Raw genomic sequence first — 17,441 nt, forward strand, 5'->3', positions numbered from 1 at the left:
ACTACTCAGTTCTACTACTGTAGCATGAAAGCAGCCATGGTTAATACATATGTCAACAAGTCTGGCTGAGTTCCAATAAAACTTTGTTTATGGATCCTAAAATTTGAATTTCACATAGTTGTCATGTATTCTTCTTATGATTTTTCCCTATTCATTTAATAAATGTAAAAATCATTGATTTTTAACTTGTGAGTTATACAAAAACAGATGGCAAGCTAAATTTTGCCTGTGGGCTATTGTTTGACTTCTTTCCCTATAAAAATGATCTGTGAAGTTTGGTAGTTAATTTTATGTGTCAATTTGGCTAGACCTTTGTTCCCTGATATTTGTTCAAACATTATTCTAGCTGCTTCTGTTAAGATATTTTTTAGGTGAGATTAGCATTTAAATCAGTAGACTTTGAATGAAGCAGATTGTTCTCCACAATATGATTGGGTGTCATTTAATCAGTTGAAGGCCTGAAAAGGAAAAAAGCCTGAACCCCACCTAACCCTCCCCAAGAATAGAAATTCTGTTAAGTCTGTCTTCAGACTTGCAGTGACTCTCCCTTGGGTCTCTGGCCTGTTAGCCTACCCTGCAGAGTTTGGCCTTGCCAACCTACACAGTCCTGTAAGGCAATTCCTTAACAGAAATCTTTCTTTCTCTTGATATGTGTGTATTTTGTTGTTCAGTCACTAAATTGCATCCAAATCTTTATGATCCCATGGTATACAGCACGTCAGGTTTCTCTGTCCTCCACTATCTCCTGGAGTTTTCTCAAATTCATGTCCATTGAGTCAGTGATGCTATCTAACCATCTCATCCTCTGCCACTCTATTCTCCTTTGCCTTCAATGTTTACCAGCGTCAGGGTCTTTTCCAGTGAATTGGCTCTTTGCATCAGGTGGCCAAAGTATTGGAGCTTCAACATCAGTCCTTCCAATGTATATTCAGGGTTGATTTCCTTTAGGATTGATGGTTTGATTTCCTTGCTGTCCAGGGGACTCTCAGGAATCTTCTCCAGCACCACAACTCTAAAGCATCAATTTCTTGGTACTCAGCCTTCTTTATGGTCCAACTCTCACATCTGTATATCACTAGTGGAAAAACCATAGCTTTGACTATATGGACATTTGTCAGCAAGGTGATGTCTCTGCTTTTTCATATGCTGACTAGGTTTGTTATAGCTTTTCTTCCAAGGAGCAAGCAAATTTTCATTTCAGAAAATTAGTTTCCTAAAGTAGGTACAAGCTATAAAAATTTAGAGGAAAAAGGATTTACCATTCAGATTCTTTCTCTAGTAAACATTTCCTGGTAAAATACCTGCTTTTGTGGTTTTTCATTTAATGACTAATTATAATAATCAGGCTTCTCCAGATAAACAAAATCAATAGGATATATGTATTTACATACATACAGCCTTGTATATTGATTTTGTGTGTGTATATATAAACATGTATTTACATACACACATATCCTATCAGTTTTGTTTCTCTGAAGAAGCCTGACTATTGTAATTAATCATTAAACAAAAAATCACAAAAGCAGGTATTCTTACCAGGAAATGTTAACTAGAGAGACGATCTGGGTGGGAAGTCCTTCTTCCTCTAAATTTGTATAGCTTGTACCTACTTTATAGCACTAATTTCCTAGAGTAGCATTTCATTATTTAAATTTACACAAATTAATAGGCATAGTTTAGCAACAGTTTCACAGTAAAAATTCAACAGGAAATCACTGTAAAAGGATCTTTTGCTTGTTTGGTCTTTAATATATTTCATATATTAATGTGTACATTGTGCATTTAAAACCACTGCAATTAAACTGTGTATGCTGTACTTTTTGGATAATTTAAGAGGTTTTCAAGATATGTTTTGAATACACTTCTTTTTCCACAATCTAGGAATTGATTTTAAATTCTAAGCATCATGTGAGCTATGAAAAGAAAAAGAAAGTGAAGTTGCTCAGTTGTGTCCAAATCTTTGTGATCCTATGGACTGTAGCCCACCAGGCTCCTCTGTCCATGTAATTTTCCAGGCAAGAATACTGGAGTGGATTGCCATTTTCTTCTCCAAGGAATCTTCCGACCCTGGGATCAAACTCAGGTCTCCTACTTTGCAGGCAGACTCTACCCTCTGAGCCACCAGGGAATCCCATGTGAGCTATAGAGAGCTGCAACTGACTTATGTTAAAATTTTAAAACTATTATCCATTCCTAAAGTTACTTTTGCAAAATCCTCAGGGGTGGAAATTTTTATTATTCGTTTTATTCCTCAAATAAAACATTTAATAACTATTTACTAATTATAATTCATGGATATGTGTTACATCTGACAGGAAAATTTTATATTGCAAATATGCCTAGATTGAATCTCCACTTTCTTTATCTATTTAGCAGTGGGTGGGTAATACAAGTAGCTTTAATGCAACATTCATTTTAAGCTAGAGCTAATGAACATGATTCTTAGGTAGTCTAACTCATTATACCTTAATAGTCTTATAATGTACTTAAGCATTGTTGTCAAATTATATCTTTTCATACTTAAATAGCAAATCTGTTCCATCAGTTGCATGGAATCAATACATAGTTGATTATTTCTTCTTCTGCTGCTGCTGCTAAGTCGTGTCAGTCGTGTCCGACTCTGTGCGACCCCATAGACGTCAGCCCAACAGGCTCCCCCGTCCCTGGGATTCTCCAGGCAAGAACACTGGAGTGGGTTGCCATTTCCTTCTCCAATGCATGAAAGTGAAGTCACTAGGTTGTACATTTTATTGGCGTACACTTATTTACAGCAGTCTCTTATGGTTCTTTGTATTTCTGTGTTGTTGGTTGTAACTTTTTTATTTCTGATTTTACTGATTTGGGCCCTCTTTCTTTTTTATTGATGAGTCTGGCTAAAGATTTATCAATTTTGCTTCTAGTTTCAAAGAGCCAGATTTAGTTTGATTGATCTTTTTATTATTTTTTTTAGTCTCTATTTCATTTATTTCTGCCCTGATCTTTATAATTAATTTCTTTCTACTTCGTTTGGGTTTTGTTTGTTCTTTTTTCTCTATTTCCTGTAGGTGCAAGGATGGGTTGTTTATTTAAATTTTTTTTCTTATTTCCTGAGATAAGCTTGTATTTTTATAAACTTCCCTCTTAGAACTGCTTTTGCTACGTCTAGTAGGTTTTGGATTATTGTGTTTTTGTTTTCATTTGTCTCCATATTTCTTTATTTCTTCTTTAGTTTCTTCAGTGATCCTTTGAGTATTTAGTAGCATATTGTTTGGCCTATACACGTTTGTTTTTTGCAGTTTTTTTTTTCTTGTAGTTGATTTCTAGTCTCATAATGTTGCAGCTGGAAAAGATGCTTGATATAGTTCCAATTTTCCTGAATTTACTGAGGCTTGTTATATAGCCTAGAGTGTGATCTATCCTGGAGAAGGTTCCAAGTGCACTTAAAAAGAATGTGCATTCTGCTTCTTTTGATTGAAGTACTCTCTATAGATCAATTAAGTCCATTTGATCTAATGTGTTTTTTAAGGCCCACGTTTCTTTATTGATTTTGTTTCTGGATAATCTGTCCATTGATATGAGAAAGGGTTAGAAGTCCCATACTATTATTGTGTTACTGTTGATTTCTCCTTTTATGACTGTTAATATCTTCCTTATATATTTAGTTGGGTGCAAATATATTTTAAATTGTTGTATCCTCTTGAATTGATCCCTTGATCATTTTTTAGAATTATTTTTTTGTCCTTTGTAACAGCCTTTATTTTAAAGTCTACTTTGTCTGAATATTGCCACTCCAGCTTTCTTTTGATCCCCACTTGCATGGAATATCTTTTTCCTTCCCCTCATATCCAGTCTGTATGTATCTCTTGATCTGAAGTGAGTCTCTTGTAGGCAGCATACATACATGTCTTGTTTCTGTATCCATTCAGCCACTCAATTTATTTTGATTTGAGTGTTCAATCTTTACATTTAAAGTAATTATTGATATGTATGTCATTTTGTCAATTGTTTTGGGTTTGTTGGTATTAGAATATTCTCTAATACCATATACAAGGATAAACTCAAAATAAGTTAAAGACCTATATGTAAGACTAGATATTATAATAAGCTTAAAGAAAAACATAGGCTGAACATTCTTGAATATAAATCACAGCAATATATTTTTTGGATCCATTTTTTAAAGTAAAGGAAATAAAAGCAGAAAATAAACAAATGGGACCTAATTAAGCTTAAAAGCTTTTGCAAAGAAAAGGAAACCATTGACAAAATGAAAAGATAACATGGGAGAAAATATTTACAAATAATATGACCAGTATGATATTAATGTCAACAACTATAACAGCTCATACAACTCAACATCAAAAACACAAACAACCCAATTAAAAAATGATCAGGAAAAGTGAATAGACATTTTTACAAAGAGGAAGATGGCCAACAGGCACAAGAAAAGATGCTCAATATCACTAATCATCAGGGAAATGCAAATCAAAACCACCGTGAGATATCACCTCACACCTGTCATAATGGCTATCATCAAAATAACACAACTAACAAATGTTAACAATGATGTGGAGAAAAGAGAGGCTTCATACACTGTTGATGGGAATGTAAATAGATGCAGCCACTGTGGAAAACATTATGAAGGTTTCTCAAATAACTAAAAATAGTACTAGCATATGACCTAGTAATTCTACTCCTGGGTATATATCCAAAAAAAACACAAAACACTAATTCAAAAAGATAAATGCATCCCAGTGTTCATAGCAGCATTATTTACCGATGCCAAGATTTGGAAGCAACCTCAGTGTCCATCAAGAGATGAATGGATAAAGAAGATGTGGCACACACAGTGGAATACTATTCAGCCATTAAAAATGAAATTTTGCATTTGTAGCAACATGGATGGACTTGGAAGCCATTATGCTAAGTGAAATAAGTCAGATAGAGAAAGACAAATTCTGTATGTTATCACTTATATGTAGAGTCTAAAGAATGCAATAAACTAGTGAATAAAACAAAAAAGAAACAGACTCACAGATTTAGAGAACAAACTATTAGTTTTCAGTGGGGAGGGGGAAGGACAATATAAGGATAGAAGAATAAGAGACACTAACTATTGGGTGTAAGATACACTCAAGGATGTATTGTACAACATGGGGAATATAGCCAATATTTTGTAATAATGGAGTGTAACCTTTAAAAATTATATAAAAATTTAAAGATTTTAAAAAAATTAAATTAAAAACATAGTAGACCAGTCTCAAATATTTCTAGAACTGGGTGGTGATAAGGGCTGCTTTCTGGTTAGTAGTCACATATGACACAAGATCTGCTCAAAGGTTTCCTATTTCTAATCATTTGCCTGTATTTGTTACCATAAGAAACTTAACAATTTGGACTAGTCATTGAGGAAGGGAAGAATAGCCAGAAGGAAAGTAAAAGAATGAATAATGGACTTTGGAAGAATCACATGAAGATGAATCTAACTAGAAAATAATGAGACATTGTGGTGTTATTGTTAACTTATTGCTAAGAGATTTAGAATTCCAAGAAGCTGGAGTCTACTAGGTAATGTGTGAATAATAAATAAGAAATTGGTCACATATTGGCTCAGGGATAATTTCAGTTAATGATGCAACAAAGTCAATCAGTCATGGGCGTTCCATTATCTTACATTCAGCTGAACTCTTAATGAAGAACTAAGTATTGACATAGGCCTAATCTAGAATGCATGCCTGATCCTGTTTTAAAGTTTTGGGGACTAGACATACTGGCTTGATTTTTTTTTTTTGCTTTCCCTTCTCATCCCAAAGTAGAGCTACTAGAAGTAAATTTGGGCAGATTGATGGAAAATCTTTTCAGTGGATTTGTCTCGATAATACAGTGTGGTCAGGGCTGGATTCCTTTCCAGGATGTCGTGGGTTAACTCTAAGGAAGCATGTCCTAATAAACTTGCTGGCATACTCTCACCTCTTACCTAAGTTCCATTCCTAAATAGGATGTGTACAATAAGGGGAAATTATAAGATTTGTTAATTAAAGATATTAGAGCTGAAGTTCCAATATTTTGGCCACCTGATGCGAATAGCTGACTCATTGGAAAATACTTTGATGGTGGGAAAGATTGAAGGCAGGAGGAGAAGGGGACAACAAAGGATGAGATGGTTGGATGGCATCACTGACTCAATGGACATGAATTTGAGCAAACTCTGGGAGATGGTGAAGGACAGGAAATCCTGGCATGCTGCAGTCCATGGGGTCACAAAGTGTTGAACGTGACTGAGTAACTGAACAATGACAATTAAAGATATGACCATGTCAAACTTGCCAATGGCTTCTTTCACCTATGGGTAGAATTCTTTGTTTTAGGAAGAATTACTCAAATTTTTTCTTTTATGTATGTGGATGTGAAACAATTAAGCAGTTTTGTTTAGGAAGTAACAAATAATTTTCTCAAATGGCTTAATATGCTAAGCTCAAAATAATTTGGGGAAAAACTCAGGAAGGTTAATAAATTTAAATGGGAGTCAAAAGGCCACAGAAGGAAGGCTATAGAAACATTGGATTGCTTTTTCCTTGAAGTTCAACCTAATTCGACTCTCTGATGGGTTCAGGAACTCTAATTAGGAGAAACTGTCAAGAATTAGACACCAGGGTCCCCAAAAACTTCATGGATGCATCTTTAACAGGTGGTCTGGGCATGACTCCAAGGACTAGTTTGACCTGGGAGAAATCTGGAAACCCTGGCTCTACAGATGCCTCTTGAGTAAAATGCCTGAGCGTGTGTGTATATGTGTGGGTGTGTGCGCACGTGCGTATGTATGTGTGTGTGAAAGATCTGTGTTACCAAAGAGCTGTAACATTGGATGTTCAGGCCTGATTCAGAGACATATTCCAAGAAACTTGTGCTTTTCCAGTGAGAGGGGAGAGGAGAATCTTTTATTAGGCACTGTTTTCAGTGGGTTAAGATTCATCTAGGCTCTGGGTCCCTAGATTTTGGTGGCAATGAATGCCTCAGTCATTATGAGTTTGGACAGCAATCCAGGACTGTGTTGGGTTTCTACAATGTTATGTTGGGGGTTAGGCATACCTTTCATCACCACTGGACTTCCAGCAGGGAACAAGGATTGCATTGGTTTGCTTCATTGCTTGTTCCCAACAGCATCATCATATGCCAGAGCTTTCCACAAAGACAGAGGCATTGGGGTGCAAGAGACAATGAAGGAAAGGCCTTTAAATCTAGGTGAGTTGTGTGTAGTTTCTGAATCTGGACTTCAGTGTCTTCATAAGCAAAATGGGCATGATTATAGTTCCTTCTTATAGGTTTGTTGTGAAGATTAGACACACTAATATACATGAAAGACTCACAATGGTGCCTGTAATAAGGCAGTGCTCAGTAATGTTAGGTAGGAGAAGCAAAGAACAGAAACCTTATAAGGAATTGACTAAATTTTCCATTTTTTCTCCATTAATATGTAGAGTCACATCTGAGACGAATGGTTTGTTGTGGATTCAAGATGTGAAGGGAGAGAAGACTCTGTAGTTATTTGATTCAAATATTAAAAAGAGGGTGAATACCACTTTTTATCCTAATTTGGTGAAGTTGAACATGTCTTTTCATATTTCCACTTAGGTGTTCTTAACAGTTTTTCTAAATTATTTCTCCTCAAATTGTCTTGTTGGCTGATACTTCTTTCAAGCAATAATAACCATTCCCAAACCACTCAGGCTAAAAAGTCTGGATCTTGCTTTAAGTACTTTTTCTTCTTTGGCATCTACCCAGTCAGTCCCTGTACTCTCTCAGTTTTCCTTCAATAGTGATCCTTGAATCTGTCCTTTCCTCTCCATCCTCACCTTTATTTGTCCAACTAGTCCAGACAAATTCCCAATAAGCTGCATTTGCTCAAGTGCCACAGGACAGAAATAGGTTTTATGAGCATGTGTTGAGTTGGGAGCAAACAGGGCTGTACCCTGGCAAAACGTGAAGTAGGTAAAGTTTGGCTTTGTCACCTTACCCTTTGCCAGCCTTTCCCCAGAGGTGAAGAAAGCTGTAGCTTCTGGCCAGGAATGCACATCAGCAAGGGAATTCTTCATGAATTCAATGCTAGCTAATGACTTCCCACTCAACTGCAAAGAGAAGGCAAGAATCTAAGGTTTGTCTGTAAGCTTCCTTCCAAGACCATATGTTCCCTGAAGGTAGACTATCTAGCTATTTCTTTTTTCTAATCACTGTAGCCTAGTCATAGTGTAGGATGACTAGATGGAATTATAAGAAAGAAAAAAATATCAAGACTGCCAATATCTTTAGAGAGACAGAGATTTGATTTACTTGGCCGAGGCAAGTGTGGTTTCTTTGTTAAGAAGACTTAATGAGACTTCCCCACATCACCCCCACACTACTTCCATACCCTCATTTTTCCACCCAAAAGTCTAGGACTTTTGATTTGTTCATTGTGATTTTTAACATTTTGGAGAGGACTACACATTACTTCTGGCAGCTTCTGTCCTTACATGTACTGACATTCTCTTTATCTGTGGATATCACATTTGAGAATCATTTTCAGTAATTTATCCTATAAAAACAAGCATATTTGTGAAATGTGAATATAAAATAATTTTTTATTATTGAATATGCTCTTTAAAAATTCCATCCTTTCATTCCACATATTCTGACATACAACTCTGAGAGAGAACAATTTCTTTAAAGCATGTAGGCATTTAGGTTCAATAGGTCTGAATTAAAATCCCAGCTCCATGATTTGCCAGGTAGAGTTCCTTCAGCATGTTATTTAAACTCTCTGATTCTGTTTTCTCTGCTGTTTCACTAGGTTTTTATGTTGTTGTTAAAAAAATAACATATGTAAAGTGCTTTAGCTCAATGCTTGGCACATAAAAAACACCCAAAAAAGAAAGTTCAGTGTTTTAGCTAAAATGGATTTTAGTTATCAGTTCACCTAAGCCTGCCCTTTTTAAGATGAGGAAAATGCAGTTTGGGACTAGAATCCATCTTGTGACTCCCTACAAGCTCGTTGGTATTCATCAGAGAGCACGAGTTTGGAACTTGAAGGATTGAGTTTAATTCTGGATTTTTCTGATCACTTCACCAACTTTAACTTTTCTCAGTCTTAGTTCTTTCATCAATAAATCAGGGGTAAAATATCTCCTCTTATACATTATATAAAAGGCATTGAAAAAATTACTGGTATAGTGTGAACATACAAAATGTCTTAGTTTTCCCCAGTGCCATACCAAGGTTGGGGCAGTAGGCATGATGTGTTCCAGGTACAGACAATAAGGGGCGGGAGAAAATTATCTGTAGAGGATTTAGAAATGGAAATAAAACCAACTAAAATTGGTCTTATTTTTATTATCATTAGTATACATAGCAACACTAAGCATGTCATTCAGTCATCAATAAACATTCCTCTCTGAAGAAACTCTTTGGTTGGTCCGAGTTCTAAACAATTGTTGAGAATACTGTCGAGATTAATTTTATGTGTATGCGTGGCATGTTTTATGACTTTTCCTTAAAAAATGTATTCTAAATTGAAGTTAATTCAGAGAAGAGTTGGTCCTTGAGGCATACAGGTGATGTTACCCTTGTTCATTTTGAGAGTGATTTTGTAATGAAGTAGCATTTGCCTTGTTCATACTCATATCAACCCATACATTCAGGCTGATGATGCTTACAATTTATTAGATATACCCATGTTTATCTCAATCTCTTATCTAAGCATCATTTCAGTTCAGTTCAGTCACTCAGTCATGTCTGACTCTGTGACCCCATGAACCGCAGCACGCCAGGCCTCCCTGTCCATCACCAACTCCCAGAGTCCACACAAACCCATGTCCATCAAGTAAGTGATGCCATCTAACCATCTCATCCTCTGTCGTCCCCTTCTCCTCCTGCATTCAATCTTTCCTAGCATCAGGGTCTTTTCAAATGAGTCAGCTCTTCGCATCAGGTGGCCAAACTATTGGAGTTTCAGCTTCAACATCAGTCCTTCCAATGAACACCCAGGACTGATCTCCTTTAGGATGGACTGGTTGGATCTCCTTGCAGTCCAAGGGAGTCTCAAGAGTCTTCTCCAACACCATAGTTCAAAAGCATCAATTCTTTGGCGCTCAGCTTTCTTTATGGTCCAGCTCTCACATCCATACATGACCACTGGAAAACCATGAATATGCTAATATGATGCTTTCTGAATATCAGTTCTACTACAGTCAGAGCCTGGGAAGAAGACTCAATTCTCGACTCTTTCTACTCTGGTAGGTTAATGGTTAGAAGGAATATAACTAAACTGATACTACCAAAGAGAAAAGTATGTCATGGAAACATAGGACTAAGGTGTGTTTTTGGAAATCATAGGATAATGGAGAGACAGATCTCATGAGGTTCTGTTTCGAAGTGAGTGACTGAGAACATCACAAATGTGAGAAGTAATTTGGAATGTGGTGACCACCTAGTATTTATTTTGGAAACAGAAACTGAGATTTGTCCCCAAAGTGATGGGACAAAACAAAGGCAAGGAAGTTAAAAGGGAATCACTAGGAGGCATTCAGTGAATCAGGAAAAACATTAAAAGTGTGTTTGGATAGAAATATTTAGTCCTGTTAAGGAAGAATTGATATCATCTTGGGGAGCACAAAGAAAAGATGGAAAAAAGCAAATACATTAGTCAGTTAAAATGAAAATAGAGCAATGAGTCAAGAAAGCGTTAGCTTCCAAACTATTGTTACTGTTGTTCAGTCACCCAGTCATGTCCAACTCTTTGCGACCCTATGGACTGTAGCCCACCAGGCTCCTCTGTCCATGGGATTTTCCAGGCAAGAATATTGGAGTGTGTTGCCTTTTCCTTTTCCAGGGGCTCTTCCTGACCCAGAGATTGAACCTGCATCTTCTGAGTCCCCTTCATTGGCAGGTAGATTCTTTACCACTCAGCCACCTAGAAATCCCTAGAAATATGTTGGGGGTTCTTCAAAAGATAATCTTCTCTGCTGAAAGGAGAGAGATCCAGAAAAAAAGCTCTATTTCCCCTCATTTTTTCTCGCTGGTATGCCGTTATAGATTTGCATGATGTTTAGAACATCAATAGCCATCTTGCATCCAGGAGAAGAGACAGATTTGAAGCATCAAGGGTAGCAGAGTAGACAGCTAAAAAGCACTGGCTCTTGCCTGGCATAATCAAACCACACACCAACCTTGTAATTAACTTCATAGGGACTTCTTTTTATATTTTTAGATAAATGTTTTTTATTAGTGGTACTGAAACATTATATTCTCACTAATATATTAAATTTTTATTAATGTAAAATATTTTAAGAGATAAAAATTGAACATACAACTTTTTTGACATTCTGTTTAAAACATTTTATGTTATAAAAATTTATGATCTGGTTGTAAAAGCCATATTATTTTAATATTTTGCTGTAATGGCTGTTTTACTTGAAAAGAAAAACAATGGAAGAACTGTACAGTTGACTCTGGTACTAAATATGGCACTCATTTTTTAATCTCATATACCAGTGGTGCAAATTTTTTCCTTTTTTATGCAACCTTCTTCACTGAAATAAAGGTCTTTACATTTCAGGAATATTAGTCAGGTAGTCTGTTATTTGAAGCCGAAAGTATCCTAACTGCTAAAAAGACTGATAAGAAATCAAAGCAGGAAATTTATTAAGCAGTAATGTTTAGACAGTGTTCAAATGATATTATTCCTTTCCTTTATACTCTAAGCAGTAGAAAGAGCCAAAGGAAATGTGTTTTTTATCTTTAGTTCATACTGGGAAACATGAAGAAAGCAATTTAGAATTTTCCCATTCACCAAAAGAAAAAAAAAACAGTTTATTCTAATTTTTGTCCACTAGAGAGTGAAAACAGCTATGCCATATATGCCTGAGTGAAAAGGAAGCAATGATCCTAGAATACAATTTGTCATCCTAATTCCTTCTGACATGGGGCCTCAGGCCATGCAATTCTTAAAAGTCTGCAAATGGTGTCAGGACAGGCATCAAATGCTGAAAACCAGGCAAGGGTGGCACAAGAAAATAAAAATATAAATAAATGCAAAAGTACTTGTAAAATATTAGCAAATTAAACTCAGCAGTCCATTAACAAATATCATAAAGAAATAAAAGTAAGATATTAGTAAAACTCTCAGTGCAATTAACTAGGTTAACAGTTAAACAGGGGACAACTATAAGATTAACTCCATAGATGCCAAAAGTGTGTTAGTTGCTCAGTCGTGTCCGACTCTTTGCAACCCTATGGACTGTAGCCCACGAGGTTTCTCTGTCCATAGAATTCTCCAGGCAAGAATACTGGAGAGGGTTGCCATAACTTTCTCCAAGATGCCGAAAACCCATTGTCTGTTGTTTCCATTTTCTGTTCTTCCATTTTTAATTTTTATTTTTTAAATATTTACTTATTTATTTTTGGCTGTACTTGGTCTTTGCTGTGTGAGGGCTTTCTTTAGTTTTAGCGAGCGAAGGCCACTCTAGTTATGGTGCATGGGCTTCTCATTGTGGTGGTTTCTCTTGTTGCAGAGCATGGGCTCTAGGTGCACAGGCTTCAGTAGTTGAATCATGTGGGCTCAGTAGTTGTGACACATGGGCTTAGTTGCTCCATGGCATGTGAGTTCTTCTTGGGACCAGATATCCAATCCATGTCCCCTCCATTGGCAGGTGGACTTTTAACCACTGAACCACCAGAGAAGCCCCTCTGTTCTTTTGAAATGTAGCAAGAATTTAATGGCATTTACCAGGCAAAGGAGTACAGAATTCTTCTGTGTTTTTATAGTATTTTCCCCCAAATTTACTGTCATCTTACTCACCTCTAAATCGTTAGGTTTTTAAAAGTGATTTTCCTTTATAAGTTTTTACAAAAAATGAATATTTTCATGTCTATTTTTCATCATTATTCTGTAATGGTGATTGAATTGCACAATTATAGTCATAAAAATGGAAATGGCAACCCACTCCAGTATTCTTGCCAGGAGAATCCCATGGACAGAGGAGCCTGGTGGGCTACAGTCCACGGGGTCGCAAGGAGTCGGACACAACTGAGCGACTTCACTTTCACTTTCACTTTCGGTCATAAAAATAAAAAGATCAAGCAGAGTTTTTAACAACACAACTTCATCTTTGTAAATATGACTCAGCTGGTGGGGAAAATGCTGCTACCACTACTAAAAGGTAACTTTTTAGCTATGTTCAACTTCTTTTCAGTATGGTGAATAGAGAAAATGCAAAGCTTTGGTAAATCCCATTAACTTATATACAACTATGTCTGTCCACAACCACAGCCATTAGCCACATGTGGCTATAGAGCATTTGAAATGAGGTTAGTGTAATAGATGAACTGAATTTCATATATAATTAAATATGAATAAATTTAAACTTATATTCTAAAAGCAATACCCAATTCAATCATTGAAAAACTTTTAAGTATACTTGGAGCAAGTTGGATATGTGAATCTACTTTTATAGCCTAAATGTATGAGCTTTAAATATAGATCATGTATTTTTAACAAAAATTTAGTATCTATTCAGGGTCTTTTGTGTTTCCATACAAATTTTAAAAAGATTCATTCTAGTTAAAAAATTGCCACTGGTATTTTGATAGGGATTGCATTGACTCTGTAGATTGCCTTGGGTAGTATAGTCATTTTGACAATATTGGTTCTTCCATCCATTAATATGGTATCCCTTTCCATCTGTGTAGTTTTTGGAGTATGGTCTTTTGCCTCTTTAGGTAGGTTTTTGTGTGTCTGACTCTTTGCAACCCCATGGACTATAGCCCATCAGGCTCCTCTGTCCATGGGATTCTCCTTGTAAGAATACTGGAGTAGGTTGCCATTTCCTCCTCCAGGGGATCTTCCCAACCCAGGAATCAAACCTGTGTCTCTTGCATCTCCTGCATTAGCAGGTGGTTCTTTACTTTCCACGTGGCACTGGTGGTAAAGAACCACGTGCCAATGCAGAAGATGCAAGAGACTCAGGTTTGATGCCTGGGTCAGAAGACCCCTTGGAGGAAAGCATGGCAACCCATTCCAGTATTCTTGCCTGGAGAATCCCAAGGACAGAGGAGACTGGCCTGCTATAGTCCACAGGGTTGCTCAGAGTCAGACATGACTGAAGGAATTTAGGATGAGCACGAGAATCACCTGAGCCAGGAGTTAGGTAGGTTTATTCCTAGGTATTTTATTCTTTTTGATGTGGTAAATGGAATTGATTTCTTAATTTCTCTTTCTATGCTTTGCTGTTTGTGTATAGAAATGCAACAGATTTCTGTATGTTAATTTTGTATTCTGAAACTTACCAAGTTTACTGATGAGCTTTAGTAGTTTTCTGGTAGCATCTTTAGTATTTTCTATCTGTAGGATTATGTCATCTACCAACAACGACAGTTTTATTTCTTCCTTTCCAGTTTGAATTCCTTTTATTTGTTTTTCTTCTCTAATTGTTGTGCCTAGGACTTCCAAAACTACGTTGAATGAAAGTGGGGAGAGTGGGCATCCTTGTTTTGTTCCTGATCTTAGAGGAAATGTATTCAGCTTATCACCATTGAGTATCATATTGTCTGTGGGTTTATCATATATGGCCTTTATTAAGTCGAGGTATGTTCCCTTTATTTCCACTTTCTTGAGAGTTTTTAAAATCATAAATGGATGTTGAATTTTATCAAAAGCTTTTTCTGCATCTATTGAGAAGACTGTATAGTTTTTAATTCTTCAATTTGTTAATGTGGTTTATCACTTTGATTTGTGGGTACCAAAAAATCCTTGCAGTCCATGATCCCTACTTGATCATGATTTATGATCCTTTTAATATATTGTTGGATATGCTAACGTTTTGTTGAGGATTTTTACATCTATGTTCATTAGTGATATTGCCTTAACTTTTTTTGTGTGGCATCTTTGTCTTGTTTTGATATCAGGGTGATGCTGGCCTCATGGAATGAGTTCAGAAGTGCTTCTTCCTCTGTAATTTTCTGAAATAGTTTCAGAAGGATAGTATTAACTTTTTTTAAGTGTTTGGACATGGAATAACAGACTGGTTCCAAATAGGAAAAGGAGTATGTCAAGGCTATATATTGTCACCCTGCTTATTTACCTTATATGCATAGTACATCATGAGAAACGCTGGGCTGGAAGAAGCACAAGCTGGAATCAAGATTGCCGGGAGAAATATCGATAACCTCAGATATGCAGATGACACCACCCTTATGGCTGAAAGTGAAGAAGAACTAAAGAGCCTCTTGATGAAAGTGAAAGAGGAGAGTGAAAAAGTTGGCTTAAAGCTCAACATTCAGAAAACTAAGATCATGGCGTCTGGTCCCATCAGTTCACGGCAGATAGTTGGGCAAACAGTGGAAACAGTGTCAGACTTTATTTTTCTGGGCTCCAAAATCACTGCAGATGGTGATTGCAGCAATGAAATTAAAAGACGCTTGCTCCTTGGAAGGAAAGTTATGACCAACCTAGACAGCATGTTAAAAAACAGAGATATGACTCTGCCAACAAAGGTCCATCTAGTCAAGGCTATGGTTTTTCCAGTGGTCATGTATGGATGTGAGATTTGGTCTATAAAGAAAGCTGAGCGCCAAAGAATTGATGCATTTGAACTGTGGTGTTGGAGAAGACTCTTGAGAGTCCCTTGGACTGCAAGGAGATCCAACCAATCCATCCTAAAGGAGATCAGTCCTGGGTTTTCATTGGAAGGACTGATGTTGAAGCTGAAACTCCAATAGTTTGGCCACCTGATGCCAAGAGCTGACTCATTTGAAAAGACCCTGATACTGGGAAAGATTGAGGGCAGGAGGAGAAGGGGACGACAGAGGATGAGATGGTTGGATGGCATCATCAACTTGATGGACATGGGTTTGTGTGGACTCTTGGAGTTGGTGATGGACAGGGAGGCCTGGCGTGCTGCAGTTCATGGGGTCGCAAAGATTCAGACACGACTGAGCAACTGAACTGAACTGAAGTGTTTGGTAGAATTTACCTGGAAAGCAATCTTGTCCCAGACTTCTGCTTGTTGGGAGCTTTTAAAGTACTGTGTCAATTTCATTCCTTGTAATTGGTCTATTCATATTTTCTATTTCATCCTGGTTCAGTCTTGGGAGATTGTATCTTTCTAAGAATTTGTCCATTTCTTCTAGGTTGTCCATTTTATTGGCATATACTTGTTCATAGTAGTCTCTTATAATACTTTGTACTTCTGTGGTATCAATATTGAAAGTGAACATGTTAGTCACTCAGTCATGTCTGACTCTTTGCAACTCCATGGACTGTAGCCCACTAGGCTCCTCTCTGTCCATGAAATTCTCCAGGCAAGAATACTAGAGTGGTTAGCCCTTCCCTTCTCCAGGGGATCTTCCTGACCCAGGGATTGAGCTTGGGTCTCCTGCATTGCAGGCAGATTCTTTACCATCTGTTCCACCAGGGAAACCTGGTATCAGTATTAACTTCTCCTTTTTAATTTCTTGTTTTATTGATTTGGGCATGCTCTCATTTTTTATTAATATGTCTGGCTAAAGGTTTATCAGTTTTGTTATCTTTTCAAAGAACCAACTTTTAGTTTCATTGAGATTTTCTATTTTTTGTCTCTATTTCATTTATTTCTGCTTTGATCTTTATGATTTCTTTCCTTCTACTAACTTCAAGTTTTGTTTGTTCTTTCTATGGTTCTTTTAGGTATAAGATTAGATTGTTTATTTGAGATTTTTGTTTCCTGATGTAAGCTTTATTGCTATAAACGTCCCTCTTGGAAATGCTCTTGCTGCATTCTGTAGATTTTGGACTGTCATTTGCAAATGATATGACTGATAAGGCATTAATATCCAACATATGTAAACAGCTTATACAATTCAACATAAAAAAACTCAATTAGAAAATGGGCAGAAGAACTTAATAGACATTTTTTTCAAAGAAGATAGACAGATGGCCAACAGGCACAAAAAAAGATACACAACATTGCTAATCATCAGGGAAATGCAAATCAAAACCACAATGAGAAATCACCTCACACCTGTCAGAATGACTATCATCAAAAAGAACACAAATAACAAATGCTGGCAAGACTGTGGAGAAAAGAGAGCCCTCATACACTGTTGTTGTGAATGTAACACATACAGCCACTGTGGACAGCAATATGTAAGTTTCTCAAAAGAATAAAAATAAAGCTATCATATTACTTAGCAATTCCACTCCTGAGTATGTCCCCAAAACCACAAAACTCTAATTCAAAAAGATACACGCATCCCCAATGTTCATAGCAGCATTATTTACAATTGCCAAGATATGAAAACAATGTGTCCATCAACAGATGAATGCATAAAGAAGACATGGTATGTATACACAATGGAATACTACTCAGCCATGAAAAAGAATGAAATTTTGCCATTTGCCACAGGATGGATGGATTGGAGGGTATTATGCTAGGTGAAATAAGTTAGACAGAAAA

At 36.6% G+C, this 17,441-nt stretch overlaps 1 protein-coding gene across 3 annotated transcripts in view; it reads left to right on the forward strand.

Annotated features, from left to right (window-relative positions):
• FBXO4 (F-box protein 4) overlaps positions 1-17,441 on the forward strand; it is a 287,893-nt gene that overhangs the window by 84,520 nt on the left and 185,932 nt on the right. Inside the window, exons 9-10 of one of the 3 annotated variants that reach the window (XR_014061364.1) lie at positions 14,450-14,593; positions 14,914-17,179. The exons of the other annotated variants lie outside the window; for them this stretch is intronic. The gene's annotated coding sequence lies outside the window, so the exon portion shown is untranslated. Of the gene's footprint in view, positions 1-14,449; positions 14,594-14,913; positions 17,180-17,441 lie in introns of those variants that run through there. 3 annotated transcript variants of the gene reach the window in all.

The sequence above is a fragment of the Giraffa tippelskirchi genome, chromosome 8, assembly GCF_054371585.1.
Source record: "Giraffa tippelskirchi isolate mGirTip1 chromosome 8, T2T-mGirTip1v1.2.pri, whole genome shotgun sequence".
NCBI classification, from domain to species: Eukaryota; Metazoa; Chordata; class Mammalia; order Artiodactyla; family Giraffidae; genus Giraffa; species Giraffa tippelskirchi.